Here is a 17,170-nt window from a genome sequence, read left to right as displayed (position 1 = left end):
TTTTTTAACGACTGAGATGTCGTTACATGTCGAAGCATATATAATGTACATAAACTTAAAGGAGAACGAAAAAAATGTGGTTCCACACGTTTTAAGCCCGCGTCGCGACGTCGGGCGCCGCGAGTGACGCGGTGTGCGTGCATGGGTGGGTACGTGCAGGGAGTCGCGCGCTATAGCGAAAGGAACGACGGCGAGACCATCCCGCAAATGAAAACGGCGTGTATTATGGTGTGTGGGTGTGTGTACACAATATATACAGCGGCGACGGGACTCCGAAACTCGGGACTTCGGACTGCAGCTCTCGGACCGGGTGAACCGGATTTCGAAGACCATATATTATGCTGAGAGGACTCGGCCACCGCGCATCGGAGGAGACGTTCGTGTACACACACACACTTGAGCGGCCACCGGATCGGGAAGGGTGCAGTGGGAAAGACCCCCTTGAAATGTTTATCGACACACACACACATACACTCGCGCACGCGCAAGTTCGTATAGACGCACTCGCTAAGCACACGAGCGCGAGCGGCGCGACGACCAAAGGTCCGAGTCCCGGAAACCCGGCGTTGGACATAATTTCCGTTCTGCCGCTGCCACTGCCGGCGCTCCCGCACACATCCGGATCCCGGGAACTCGGTGGCGTACTATATATACCGTTTGCGCAAAGGCCACTATATATATACCTACGCCACACACATAAATGTGGTGTATATATGTTTGTTTGTTTATTTGTGAATGTGTGTGCGTGTTCAAAGGTATATATAATATATATATATATACACATAGCACGTGTACTATGTATACATAATATATGCATAATATTTACCTACCATATACATGTTATGTATAGTGCAGTATATACCATTTCTGCAATGTTTGGGTTGTATTTTTAATTTTTTTTTTTTTACGTGCACGCCACCCTTTTGATACCACGTGCACACTAGTCTCATAGTCGTGGCAAAACGTCGTTTGTATAATATTATTTAGAGGTATACCTATAAATATAATATACGTATAATCCAGGCCCTATTTTAACGCACATATATAGTAAATAAGATATATAGATGGGCCAAAATGGTCAATTCGGGTAGTAGGAAATTGCAGTTGACTTATATATAGGTATATGATCGTGGCTCTACGGTGGTGTGGAGGGACAGTAGCGGAAATAAAATAATCGCATACGAATTCGTTTTCAATCATGCTCCAACGCTGTTCTCGTAGTATAATATATCTATCGGCTATCATCATCTATATGCGCATTGACATAAAAACCACTGCAAGTATTCATTAAAGTAAATCACCTCTTCGTTTAGCGAATATTGCAACGAGATGTCTACATTATAAGTATATATAATTTTTTTTTTTTGAATTTACCCGCTAATACTAGTTAATTTTAATTATATATTATTAATTATGTTAAAGAGGAATTATAATTTATAGTGTATTATGTATTTATGTAATATATGGTATTACTTATGAGTAACATACTAACATCTAGCAGCTGTGAATCACTACGTAACAGTGGCAAGGCCGGATTTAAGGGAGGGCTAAGTGGGCTACAGTCCAGGGGCCCCCACAATTTTATGATGTTTAAATAAGGATACAGGAAAAATATTATGATTATATTACTTATACTAGTTATACTCGATTTGATTGTTTTTAAAATAATTTATTATTAAATAAGTAGTTTATTGTTACTAATTACTACTACTAAATGTGATAATAAATGTTATTTAATAAGTAAAAAAATATATTTCCTTGTTTATGTATAAGGGCCCCCTTTTAATGCATTCCGCCCAGGGGCCACCGCCCCACCACATACCTAAATCCGCCCCTGGATGGCGGTAAATATACTTCCCTATACTTTAATCGTTTAATCATATATTTTATCGTTATACATACCTATCAATCAACTTAATTTATAAGACAAATCAGAAATCATATAGAAAACAATGTTTAAAAGAAAAATGTTCATGATAAAAATCAATTGCAAACACGACCCTGTCATGTATCGAATCCGTTTTTAAATCAATTCATGTATCCTACATTCCTACAATATATTGTTATATTTCAAACGTATAGGTACCTATTGTACGGCGTGTAAAAACATATACACAAAGAAACAATAATAATTGTCAAGGACGACGTAGTAAGTGTGTGGGTCGAATACAGTCTCATAACCACGATCGTGCGCGACGCTTTGCCAACGAATCGATATATTATGCAACCGCAATCGTCGACGATACATGATTATTGTATATTATATATCGCGAAAATAACGCGGGCACGTAAACGGTAGCCGAAAAAAACGACGATGTATAGGTACGTTTTTGACGGCGCGCGTGACTCGAGGAAGAGCGTCTAGCCACCGACGTGCGTCAATTTGACGCCGGACGTGCCTAAAAACAACAAAACGACCTTTGTAGTACCGCTGTATATCGTCTATATATATATACACACCTACCGCACGGTTTATATACACTAAAAACCGCGAAGGTGCGAAGTACATCCGGGTGGATATAACATTCACGAAATACGTTTCCGGTAATGACGTATAGAACACGCGTCGGAGGAAAGAAAAAATAAAAGCGGACGTCGAATTTAAGTGCCACCGTGTATATAGCGAGGTGTGCATTGACGCACATTAATAATACAATATAAACAGTGAAGACGATCAAAACGAAAACAGCGCAACTTTTGAAGAGCTCTCGCTGTGTATATTTAATGTATAGAACACATCGGTAATAATTTATACAACGCCGTTTTGCCAACACTAGAAAATAATTAAACTATAGTGCTTTATTTAAGGTATAACACTCCTTATTTCAAAAACTATCGACGACTTATACATATTTTTTTTATCGTTATCGTTTTTTTTTTTTTTTAAGTTTTTACTTTTTATAATGGCAACATACGTATTTTTAAATTTAATATTACGAAACAAAATATTTTTCAAATTATTTCAATGAACATAACAATTAAATTTTAAACGAATAATTAATTAATAACTAGTTAGAAGAAAGTTTTTGAACAAAAGGAGGAGAATATATAATTATAACAAATAATGAGGAATTGAGAAGTTTATATGAAGAAGTCAGTATTATAGAAGTTTCTAAGTGGAACAGAGTAAGATGAGCTGAATATTCACGGAGATCTGAGAGGATACTGACTGGAATCAAAACGACTCAGAGAATAGACAACCCACGCAACGTTTGTCAGATTGAATAAAATATTACAGTATTATATTATTGAGGTATAGAGAACGTAATTAAATATCAGTGAACGATAAATGGAGGTATATTGTTGATGCGGCGATCGACTGTAATTGCTTTAAGCGGGCCAAGAAGAATAATCAATTAGTTATAATTCAGAAGTGTTTAAATTTTTGATGAGTGAAGTAGTGAATCAACATTTTACGGAGTATTCATGATGTGCCGGTGCTACATCCTGCTCATCCAAATCTAAATTGTTTTTATTTAAAAATAAATATACAGTTTTACATAAATTGTACATTTGAATTATCTATCTTCTGTAAGCTAAGCTTTTGCAAAGATAAAGAGTTACAAATTGATACATATGCTTAAAAACTAAAATTAAAACAATATTATAAATACTTATAAATTATAACTCATAAGCTTGACTCATCCAAAATTCGATTTATGTAAATTGCAGTACTAAACGAAAAATATTTTGTTTTGCAGAATAAGAAAATAAAAATATGTGTCATCAATAAACAAAAAAAAAAGTTTAAAAAGTTAAAAATACGATAAAAAATAATAGAAAATATAATTTTTTTCAAATAATATATTGTTTTGTTCTTTAGCCTAAATGTATGTGAATTATTATAAAAGCTCTCAAAGTTTTTGAAATGAGTATTTTTTGATATTAGAACTACCCGATTAGGTTATTCGATCATTTTTTACTACGTTGGCGTTTTCCTCATTTTTAATATAATATATTATATAACTATATAAGTATTATTAGGTGTATTTGTGTATAATATGTAGACGGGTGTGAGTCCATCAATTTTTTAAAGTATAGTTTAAATTAAATTTACTCCATAAGGAAAAAAAGTGACAACGCTTAAAGAATCGCGTTTTGCATAAACGAATGGAATTTTAATAAATTAATCAAGTTTAAGGAATCGTGTTCGACGAAAAATCTAACGAAATTAAAAGTTAGCTGCGCACTTTCAACGCGAAAAATTCTTAAAGAACGAATGTGTTAAAAAATCGGCTGATGTATCCAAGTTCACGGCTATTTATATTATATACATTATACTCGTATATAATTTATAATTGTATGCACGTGTTTATTAAATTTTACTATAGTTGGGCGAGAGTATACATTATGTAGTTATAATGGTATACCTATATACCAAACTTTCTGCAGGCTCGACATTATCTGCTATAGTCGGACGGTTTTTGGCTGCAGAGCTGTTTTGCAGGAGATACGGCGGAACACGCACGCGATATATTGTAATTAAATTGGCCGCGCAGCAACCGCATTATAATAATACACGTACACCGAGACGTAGATACCTATATATTATATTTATATACAATATATACATTATACAACACATATACACAGTACACAAACACGTATTATAAATATGTGCCAGTATGACGGGATTTAAAAACGACATACGGTTTATCGCTGTACGTGTGGCCAAGGATTTATGTGACGTATACAGTCTAACCCATATACACAGTTGAACGCCAACAGTACAGGACTGAAAACGAAAGGAGCTATACAGAGACTGACACCCTTCTTTTGGATAGGTACTATATGCATACAATATGTCATACCTTTCAACTTTACCTATAACACAAAATATTTCTATCTATGTAATGGTATTGGATCAAAGTGGAATTGTTTTGACAATTTTCAAATGTTCAATCCTTTCAGTATGCGCATGCTCGATTATACGATTTATATTTATATTCAAGTAATGCAACATGCCGTATTTCCATCGCCGGATTTTTACGGACCGAATTTTCTTAAGAAATTTTGATCTTTTAACCATAGGCCTATAAAACCAAAAATTAACTTAGTTACAAGTTTACAACGAGTTAAGTTAGGTCAACAATACGCAAGATCGCAAGATGGAATTTAAGAAAACCATAGGACGAGCGTTAGAATTTTGAATGATTTGCAAGTCATTTAAATAAGAACTTTAACTTAAACATTTTGAAAATGAACGTAATAGTAATGTAGATTTCCGGATTCTCTAACTCCTACCGAGAACTCCATTTTAATCCGTGGCCATTGGACAAAAATATTATATTTAGTACAGGTACCTTTAAATGGGAACACACCGTATAGTTGTAAAGATAATGTTTAACAAAAATAATAATCTCGTTCATTAAATAATAAAATATAAAAATTCGTAAAACCCATGTCTACAGTAGGCACCTATATATACCTACCACCGACACGAGTTGCAATACATTTTACGTTTTATACGTTCATCAATTTTAAAAATTACTTGATAGAATATATTATATTATTTTATATGACATATATTATATAAGTTCGTATTTGTTGTCTAGCCGTTGCAGTAAAATATTGCCATATTATTATTACGTAATATATACAATATATATATATATAGATAACAGACAATAGTAAGTATCATGGACGTTCCGCGGAGCGGATAGGGCGATATATCTAGCCGTGCCTTTTTTTTTTTAATAACAACAAATAACATCAGATATACCTAGTTTTCACATCGGAATGTTTTTCATGCACGTATATAATATACTGTTTTAATTTGTTATTATTGCCCCATAATTTATATTTATAATAATCATTTACTATTGTGCCTATATCAACTATTTTAGAAACGTTTTATATATTTTTATCTCGATTCAGACATTCAAACTGTTTTTATTGTTGAACTAAGATTCGCGCGGAAAGAATAATTTAATATTTAATAATACTGAAAACCTATTTAATAGACATAAACGATGATTTATAAAAGTATGCTTGTCAGACAACTATTATGTCAAACATTGACTATTGTAATTTTTTGAAACCGTCTTAATATTGTTGATGATCCGTGGGCAAGTGGTAATTGATCCCGAAGGAGTTTTTGATGTCATGCTCAATACTCAATAGATATATTTAATTTTATAAATGATAATTACAATTGTTTTTTAAACATATGATCCGGCATACTAAAAACAATATTTATTGAGATTTAATGTGCTTTTTATTGTTATTGTGGGGGGTAGGACAAGACCCTATAGATAGCTTCGCAATGAAGTTTTCGCTATCCTCCTTCATTATAAAATCTTGTGAACCACACTGAATAATGTGCCATCCAAACATGTGTTCGCGGTGCGGACAAATACAGTAACTGCATCGATATAACTGCTGCAGCAAGTATGTACCGTGAATACGACGATAATTAAACGAATTATAACCGCACAGTGCGAGAACGGTTTATAATGATCTGCAGCACAATCCACATCCGAAAAACGGTCGTACTAAGCCTGTATTATAAATAAGAACGTGCACGAAATACATCACATATAATATAACGCCATACAGCGAAGTGTTTATACAATAATATCGATATCACTATCATATAGGTCCATGCGTTAGGAAACGAATCGGCGATGGATCTGAACTTTGGCCGCTCCTCGAAAAAAATAAACCATATGCGAAGCATGGAAATTCGCATGTATTCTAATCTCTCGGGTAAATAATTTAATGCGGAATCGCGACTAAAACAAACGCCCTGACGGTTGACCTATAGTTTACTGGTACTTCGGTCAGTCATAATTCGTCTGTCTGCAGTACTATTTATAATAATATATCATACATACGCGTATGATATGCATATCGCATATATATATATAGTGTGTGTGACGTCCAGCTGCACACGTCCGTGTAGTCGAATAACAATTTGGGTCGAGATTTCGAGTACGCATATATATATATACGTGTGTATGTGTGTGTGTGTGTGTGTGTGTGTGTGTGTAATAATAATATAACGCGCGAGTGTGGCGCAGATGGAGGGTGCGAGGACGAGGGTGTGCGTATATATATATATACGCACGATTTGACGGAGAAAACGATCGTAAGCACGAGCTTGCAGCTTGTACGAGGGCGTATGATATATTACATGTATACATGCAGTGTAGTATGTATATACAGTTTATATACATTATATACGATATAACCAGCATAGCTCACCCGCGTGCGCGAGAATTATTTAATTGAAAAAATCTCGGGCTATATAATGTATATATACGCATATATATGTGCAGTAATGTTCACTCTAAACCGTTCACGTTTTTTTTTTTTTTTTTGCGATATTGTTGCAGCGTATTTATATAAATTTATTTTTTAGGTATACGCAATCAAAACACTGTCGACATGGGTTTTCCGTGCCGAAAATCAAGAGATTTGGTCAGGTTCTAACCCGACCACATCCCCGTCTTATATCGGACGATTTCATTATCGTTATCATTGTCATTGTAATTATTTATAGAAATTATAATATGTAGTACAGTTACAATATTTGTTTATTTTAGGTTCTGAACGGAGTGATGAATGTATTGATTTTACAATAATATGTCTTTTTTTTATTTTTATTTTTTATTTTTGTGTCTGTCATCACGTTTTGGAGTAGTAATATTGCTTCAATTTTTGACTTTAGCCCTTCTTTGAAAACGAAAATTTATCTAGTTGGTACTTTGGGGGATCAAAAGTAAAAAATTTCTAGCAGTTTTCAAAAGCGTCGGGAAAAAACCTAAAAAAACAACGGAAAAACGGGAATTTTTACACATAACCACTTTTCGACAAAATCTATTATTTGATTTTGCTGTAACTCAAAAACGAATCGTTGTAAATACTTGACATTTTACATAATACATCCATTATGCTAACCAGTGACCTACTATACAGCAGAACGATACCCACTTTTTTTACTTAACATTAGAACTCATACATAAGAAATAATTGCATATAATATATAATAATACACGCGATTATCGATTATATTATAAATGTAAGTGTTGAACAACCGAACAGGTACGATAAATGTAATGAGGAAATCCGTTGATCAGAAAAGTATTTCGAATAATGAGATATCGAAGCATATCCGTATTATTTGACGAAAACATTAACATGTTCCTAAATAAAATAAATAATAGTGTTTATTCGTATGAGGCCTCAAAGAGTTCTAGTTGGGATTTAATTCTCTGAAAGACCCGTGCGACCCTGCATTTATGTATTGGAATCTTAAATGATTAATTTTATTTATAGTTTAGGTTATATAAATATTATATATTCGATTTATCGTATTTTTATATTTACGGTTGGTTAAAATATTAAGTTCGTATAATATATATATATATATATTCATATAAAAGCTATATATATTATACATGTATGCGTGTGTGTGTGTCTATATTTATATATAATATAGAAGCTATACATAAACGTTGGTAAAATGCAAATGTTATAATTTAATGTGTTTGTATATTCCCACTCACTACTCAGTAATAAAATAATCAGAACTGGCTATATATAGATAATAATGTATGAACCCGAACCCTTTCTTGAAACTAATGATTTTGAATTCAGTAACCCTCGGTTGTTACTTGTTATTTGGGTTGACGTCATAATGGAAATTGGTAGAAGTCTTAACTCTTTCAGACAAATATATGTATAATAGATTTTATACGGAAAATAAGCAAGAAAGTTGCACAGAATATACCTAATCAAAATGTAATAAATTAAAAATTAGAAAATTAATATTCAGGTACATAATAATACAAAGTTATATTGTTGTAACTTATAAAAGAAAATATATACTTATAATCATTTATCTTGTTAATACATACACCTAATTACGATTTATTTAAAACACTATTGATCAATCTTATCACTTTATTTACATTAACTTCAACATATTTTCTATTTACAAATTATATATTAATATGTTTTGGATATTAAAATCATGGAAAAATGCAAAAAAATATATATATTGATATGTATGTACTATCAATTACTATTATAGATATATGTTTAAATATTATAAATGTATAGTTTATAGATTTACAAGAAATATTGTTTAACTGCTTTTTTAAGAGTAATCATCTATAAATGTGTACATACTACACGTGTGTCCGAAATTTTAAAAACAGGTCAATTCTCAACAGTAATAGCCCAATGCTAAGGCGTATACATATTATATTTGTCGATTAATCATTTAAATATTAATAAGCGATTTTTAAAGTACCTACTACCTACCTATTTTCACACTTGAATAGCAATTATAATTGCATATCTTAGCACTTAACCACACTACGCGCAGTAGCTACATTCCATAGGAAACACACATCCCAAACCTTTAAATAAAGTGTGATCGCTGTCACATATAAATAGCGTTTTCGGATCCAATATAATTTTGAAGCCTTATATATTATACATTTAATTATTATGCAGACAATTATCAATGTAATGTATTATGAATTTATTTGCATATTTTATAAACAAATGAAATAAAATACCTTGAATAAGCATGCGATGCGATTTGCAATTACATAATATATAAGTTTTGATCAACATAATGCAGTTTTGTAGTTTTTTGTTCACTTAAAAATTATATAATTTATAAGATTTTATAGAGATGGACTAAAAAGTTCTAAAGGTCAAACTGAAGTTAAGATTGGCCAATGCCAAAGAAAGATTGATATATAAATATATTATTTAATAGTTAATTGTTATATACAATTTAAAGCAAAATAAGAAATAACTTTAAAAGTTTTAAATATTAAGCTCTACAATACAAAACAACATTAGATATTTTTTTATTTTAAACCAATCATTTTAAACATATCTAAATAGCGTGATTATAGAGAAACTACGGTCAACACTAGCACAAAACTTACCATTGCAACATTTCGATCTATAGCCGAAAGCATACAAAACATTGCAGTTATAGTAATATATTAAGCTCATCTAGAACAAAAGAAACCTTAAAAATAATTCTCGTATACGTCGTAAGAAACTAATAACTATTAGAAACAAAGATAACCCAGTAAATAAACATATAGACAAAAATCAAAATAATCAAATATAGATTTTATTATCTACGTAATAAAAGTACAGCCATATAATTTCTCTATATAGAGCACAACATTTCGTATAAATCTTGAGGCAATGAAATTCAATAAAAGAAAATACAATCCCGATTATATTTAAAAAAAAATAATAGGTACCTATAAAAAATACTTCAAACGTAAAAATAGCAATATGCGTATATATTATTATATAGACGGTACAACTAGAAAAAGGTGTAGGAATTTAAATTATTCACAAACCTGAGAAAGTCACAAATTCTCAAAATAGTAAACGAATTGGGAAATAATCACAAAAATAACTTCAGTATCACAGACTTATACATTGGAAAGTTAAAAACAATATTACTAATACTATACAGACGTTACTTAACTCAATAAAAGTAAAAACAATACAAACTCAAAACATAGAAGTAAACATAACATATATTTAGATACTGGGCCCGCAGTAGAAGGGAACGAAAAGCGAACTAAGACGCTAAAAGGGCAACCGAACTAATAAATACACCACTCATATACAGATAACAACTTATATATACCAACATAAAACATTGTATACAAAACAAAATTAAAGTTAATGGAAAATATAATGGGAAAAAATAAATCTAAACTAAGGGAAATCAAAAACACAATAAATGAATAGAAATATCCAAGTTGAAAAGAATATAGAAATAACGATACAGGTACGCTGAATAATCTAAGAATCGAGTACACCAGAATGTCATACGGTTTACTTAAATGGTGAAAGAAGATCCACCAATATGTCAAACCTGTAGTAAATATACTGACCGAATGTCGTAAGTACACGGAGGAACTGGAAAAAAATGTAAAATACCTATCACCTTGGATGTGACCATGGGACCAGATCCAAAAAACAACCTGAACATTTTAATATGATTAAAAAAAAAAAAAAAAATAATTGTCCGTCGAAATCTATGAAAAAAAATAATGTAAAATAGTTAAAATTGTAAAAACCCGATGGCCAATGACTTTATTTTTTTTATCAATATAAAAAAAAAATATATTATTATGTTTAATTTAAAATTTATTGTAGCACCAATCCTTATTATATATTGTTATGAAAATATTCATTTTTTTCAACATAACTCTTAAATTATATTACTGCCATTGCAGTAACAATATAAAATAGCCACGAGTCACGACAATAGAGATGATCCTGAAATAGTAAACAAATAATACCGACAAATGAACACGCATATATATTCATATATATATACCATATAGGTACCTACATAATAAACGATTTGTAACTAACAATTTATCGTGCCGTTAAGAATATGAATATAAAATCGAAATGCGGTGGGAATAAGTGGTTTTATTTTTAATTTGTTTATACTTAAACAATAAATAATATTATGTACATATTTTTATTGTATATATAATATATATAGTATATATGCATATATATATATATATATGTATGTGTGTGTGTGTGTGTGTGTGTGTGTGTGTGTGTGTGTTACTATATGAAATAAAAAGTTTAAAGGTATATGAACGGACGTACATATTATATACATTTTTTTTTTTTAGTGCATATTTGTTGCATATTTCCTTTTTTTTACTGCACAATATTTTATAGCATATTTTGGTACTTTTTATTGCATAAATAAATCCGTGCTTTGGTTAAACGACTACATGAAATATGAATGCCGTTGATTTATACCTAGCAATATTATTTTAACATATTGTGTTAGATAGCATGTATTTATTGGTCGAATTATAATTTATATACACAGTAAGCGTTTTTCAACTAGGTAGGTATACTAAAAATAATTAAAATCCATTAAACGAATCTATTATAAATATTAAATAGTAATGCCATAATGTTACTTTGGATTTTCACCTGCTCACAATAAAACATATATGCGTGTTCAGATCTCAGACATTACATATCATTATGTCCTGATGCATACTTACAACCAGTACTCATACTTAATGTTATTGCCTACTGTGACAGATGATCACATAGATTAAAATAATGGAAATATTAAGATATAATTAAAATATTAATAAAAAGTGTGAATAATATAATAAATTTTCATTTAATAAATATACTAGAAATGGGAAAAATTGAGTCGATATCTGTGCAGATACAGATTGAACAAAAACTTTTGATCGGCCTGCAGAAATAGTGCACACGACTATATCCTTAACATGTCTAATATGTATATTAGCCAACTACCGAAGATCTAACGTACATATATATAATTGAGAACTCGACGATGACGTCGAGAACACAGTATCGCATAGTGCAATATACCTATGTAATATATTATGTTATTGTAATATAAACTCGAGAAACTACGTTTGATAATGATATCCATAAATCTGTGATATATTTATTGGCGCAAAACAGCAAAACGCAAAAGGTCTATTAACGTTTACAGACGATTAGCTACAGGCACGGTCAGAGACAAGGATTTAGCCGACTGCAGTACACAGAACGCGGCCGTAAAAATTCCCCGCGGAACGCTGCCGCCTTTTTTTTACTAGCCATCATTTTTTGGGGTGGTAAAAGTTTCATACCTATATATTGAGAGTATTGACCCTCCATAATCTCTGAGTCTACTGTCTCAAGTAGACACTGATAATATTTCGAAAACATCGTTTTTTTTTCATATCATTTGTAGATTGGTATGGTTTTCATAAAAAAAGAAATGAATTTTCCCAAAAAAATACAGAGAAATTGTTATTATTTTTAACGGCTTTTCGTAAAGCGTTGCAATTTTCGTTAAAATATAATATGCTGTGCACAAAATTTCAAAATCTTTCTCATTTATTATTAAGACCAATGAATAATACGACGCATTGAAAACTATCAACAAATGCGACCTCGCAAATAGCAGAAAATGTCTTAAAAATATGGGCTTTGACTGCAATAACGTCAATTAAAACTATACTAAATTTATTTAATACATATTTTAATAATATTCAAAGATTAAAAAATGAATAGCAAAATACTAAAAATTGTTTTAATCAGTATAATCAATACCATCTTGGAGTCGTATTGTTCATTCTAAGCAAACAAAAATATATAAAACTCATATTAAATTTTTCGCTAAATTAATTTATACCTATTAATTGTGAGCGTTTTATTAAACCTAACATTTCATGTAAAAATATTTTGTATTACCTAATTTTACGCTATAAAAACTTGAAAAATGTGTACATATATATAATAAGCATGCACTAAAAATGAATGAAATTACTTTAAAAAATTAAAAAATTAAAAAATCCAACATAAAATTTTCACTTTTGAAGTATTATGAATCATATGAAAGATAATTAATTTGAGCGAATAACTTCTTTTTTTTTTTACATATTTTTAAACATAACATTAAGCAAACTGAAGTACCGAAAAATGAGAGCAAACCTATATAATCGATTATTACCGATCACGCGTTGTATTTATGTTATTCTTAACAGATAGTCGATGAAGGTACCATCATGAAGGGGCGTAATTACGGTTTGTGTAAGGGATAGATCCCACTACGTGTGATATATTTATATATTGATGTCTTACACAAATTTAAAGTTCAATCATACAAATTTATAAATTATTACAAAATCAAAAAAAAAAAATTGAAACGTTTGACTTAATTAGTACTTATATCATTAGTTACTTATACTCGGTAAACAATAAGTACTATACCATAATAAATTATCGACTTAAATTTTATCCATCACATCTTCAAAATGTATTTATAAACATAGAACATTCCATCAAACACTGTATCAGTAGCATCATACTACACACATTTATTATATGTAGATATTTAGATAGTGGGTATAACAGCTAGTAATTTCAACAACATAATGTAACGAAATAAATGGCCGAACCCCCGAACCTCGGTATCATTTCAGTATTTTTTGTACACCTGCAGCGGTCTTTCGGCAATATATTTAAAATTATATTTAATAAGTTGTCAAATAGTTATAACTTTATAAGATATTACATTTAATAAATAAACATCTAATAAATAACACAAATATATTTTCTCTTAACTATGTATTATTCTTAATTTAAAGTTATCCCAAATATTATAATTTATAACTATGGATATTATAATATAATTCTAATGTATTATTTATTTTTATATTATGAAATTATGTATATTGTTTTTTAAATATTTTGTGAAATTTAAGTGACGCTCTATGAAATTTATACATTTTTAACTTCGGCTTCATAGGTTATTAGTTTTTTACAATTAATAACAAAAATATTATTTTATTTTTATACTCCTTATGTTATATAATTTAGTTATTTTTTCAAGAACATTAAATTTTGTTGGTTATATTTTGGATTTGGACCAGAATCGTCTCTAAGATGTAGGTATTTTAAATTTGTTGAGTTCTTCCATTTACTTGAAAGTTGTGACATACTGTCAGCGTGTGATTGACTGACAGGGTTACTCCACAGGTTACGTACGGATTTGTTGGATATTCTTTTCTACTATAGAATATCATATTATGTTCAATACTTAGTTTATATTCAGTAACGATTTTCTATTTTTTTTTTTATAATATTTTGTATTTTTCTGATGTTTGTACGTATTGTATTTTTGTTTTCCCTTAGTTTAGAATATTTTGTTGCTATATGCGTATAAAGTATAATTTAAATTAAAAATAACATCTTAATAACTCCTTATAGTCTATAAAATATGATAAACAAAAATATTTTTGTATTCAACTTTCGATTATATAGATTAAGGAAGTACTATATTATACTAAATAAGGGATTTTATCCTTTGGCTTTTGGCATGTGGAAATATTCAAATACAATATGATATAAAATATAGTTACAAATGTAATATAATATAATGGTAAATATTATGGTTTATTAATACTTTAAGTGACTTTTGCTCGGGCGGAGTAAAAAATGATGCATCGTTCTCAAATCTAAAATATGACCTATATACTTATTGAACACGGCATGGCAACTCTAAGTGCAAACTGCAAAGTGCCAAAGTTTATTATAATGGCTGGACATTTTACCAATTCAGATATAATGGCACGCGGTCTATAAAGAAATATTCCATAGCTGCAGGTTGTACATAACATAGCATCATATATACAAGCTTATAACGTGCATAATATGTATATATAATAACATTATTATATATTATATTATAATAACCTCATCGTGATGCAAATAATTATCGAATAAGTAGGTAGGTAATGTATATGTAGTAGCGATGTTATGGTGTATTATAACGACACGGCCGATCGCTATTCTATTTTACTCGTTATTATATATTGTCGTGCGGTATAACCATCGCCATAACCATCACGACTTTTTTCTTTCGTTTAAGCCGCTGCGTATATAGGGAAAGGAAGCTCGTTTTAAAATATATTATAACTTCTCATCCGCCCACGTATATTATTGCTCGGCAACCGTGGAGGCGTTATCGTGTTTCTCCAGGCACGCGGTCCATACCGTCACTGCTGCATCAGTACATATAATATACGCGCGGTTCCATACACGGCGATAATCCCTGCCACATTTTGATTTTTTTTTTTTTACGTAGGATTCTTTTCTATATGTATTTTATGTGTATATAATATATAAACGGATAAATGTTTAAAAATAAACGTTTCGATCCGATCATCGTCGGTTTTAGTCTAGGAACGCGACGCGATCGGTCTGCGTTATAATATAATATAGCTCATATATTCCATAAATATTACAATAACATAAATAGCTTAGACGGGCGAATTTCCAAATCACCGTGTTATATTATTCGATCGTTTTCGTTGTATTTGATTTTTGACGTTCAGAAACGTTGCAAAAATTAAAACGAATAATATAGTCTCAAAGTATTTACGCGTTGATAGTACGCCACCACGCCCATAAATTATTTGTGAAAAGCGTTCAGCACGAAATGAACTATACTGGGACTGTGCGCACAGCCATAGTTGAGTAATCAAATTTATATAAGTACACGATATAAATAAAAGAAAATATTTTCTGCAGCGTCGTTGTTTTATACACATATATTTTTTTTTGCATCATTAATGTAAAATAAGTACTTAAGTTTGAAAATACATAAAAAAAAAACACTATGGATCAACGCAATAATAACTTTTTTTGTATGAGTAATATCAAAAAATTAAAAACGCTACAACACAGCAAAATATATATAATCTTCTTTGTAATTTTCTATCCTAACAGGGCTTGTAACGATTCGTTGACACCGTATATACATTATTCCTTAGGTATAGGGCACGGACTTGAATCGCAACGATAGGAGCCAGCTAAAGTGATTTGTATTCGCACGAAACCGTTTTTCTATATATACAATCTATGTAATCACGTGACAAGCAACAACGGTATACAGGTAACTGACACAGGACCACTTGAAAAACGTTACTTTGAAAAAGTATTTAAGTATATTAAGGTTTATAATTTTAATTTAGCCGAACTCGTGTCAAAATGGCCAATGTCAAACCCTTTAAAATGTGGGTGTGGGCGACGTCCGCCTCAGATAGCAAATCAATGCGTGCGTTGGTTAGGTGTACATAAAGGTATATACATTATTATTTTAAGCGCACTACCCACATAATAATATGAACTGAAAACGCTGCACGTATCGTACGGTGGCGCGGAATTATAGAAAAATATATTATAGTGTTTTCCAGCACATTATTATTATTTTAATAACGACGATGATCTAATTGTAAAATGTACCTGTATATATAATTATTTAATATGGCCGCAGTTGATGTCGGTGCGGAAATGAGAGGGGCAACGCGCGTACATAGCTAGGTAACAGCACTAGGCAGCAACCTAACGTGTTATATATGTGTAATATATATTTTATATATTATTATTATGTTATAAACGTATAATATATATATATATATATATACTCGCAAGGTATTATATATTATACGGGAGGGGCAACGGCTACGCGTAACACACGCGCGTGCTGTGTTATTAAACCGAAGGTAACGCGATGGCGACGGCCATTGTACGTGTTGCCCCAAAGTGCCCATCCAAAAAGGTGATGCCGGGGTAAGAAGAGGAAGAGGAGATGACGGGGGTGGTG

The sequence above is a fragment of the Rhopalosiphum maidis genome, chromosome 3, assembly GCF_003676215.2.
Source record: "Rhopalosiphum maidis isolate BTI-1 chromosome 3, ASM367621v3, whole genome shotgun sequence".
Lineage (NCBI taxonomy): Eukaryota > Metazoa > Arthropoda > Insecta > Hemiptera > Aphididae > Rhopalosiphum > Rhopalosiphum maidis.
This window is presented reverse-complemented; position numbering follows the sequence as displayed.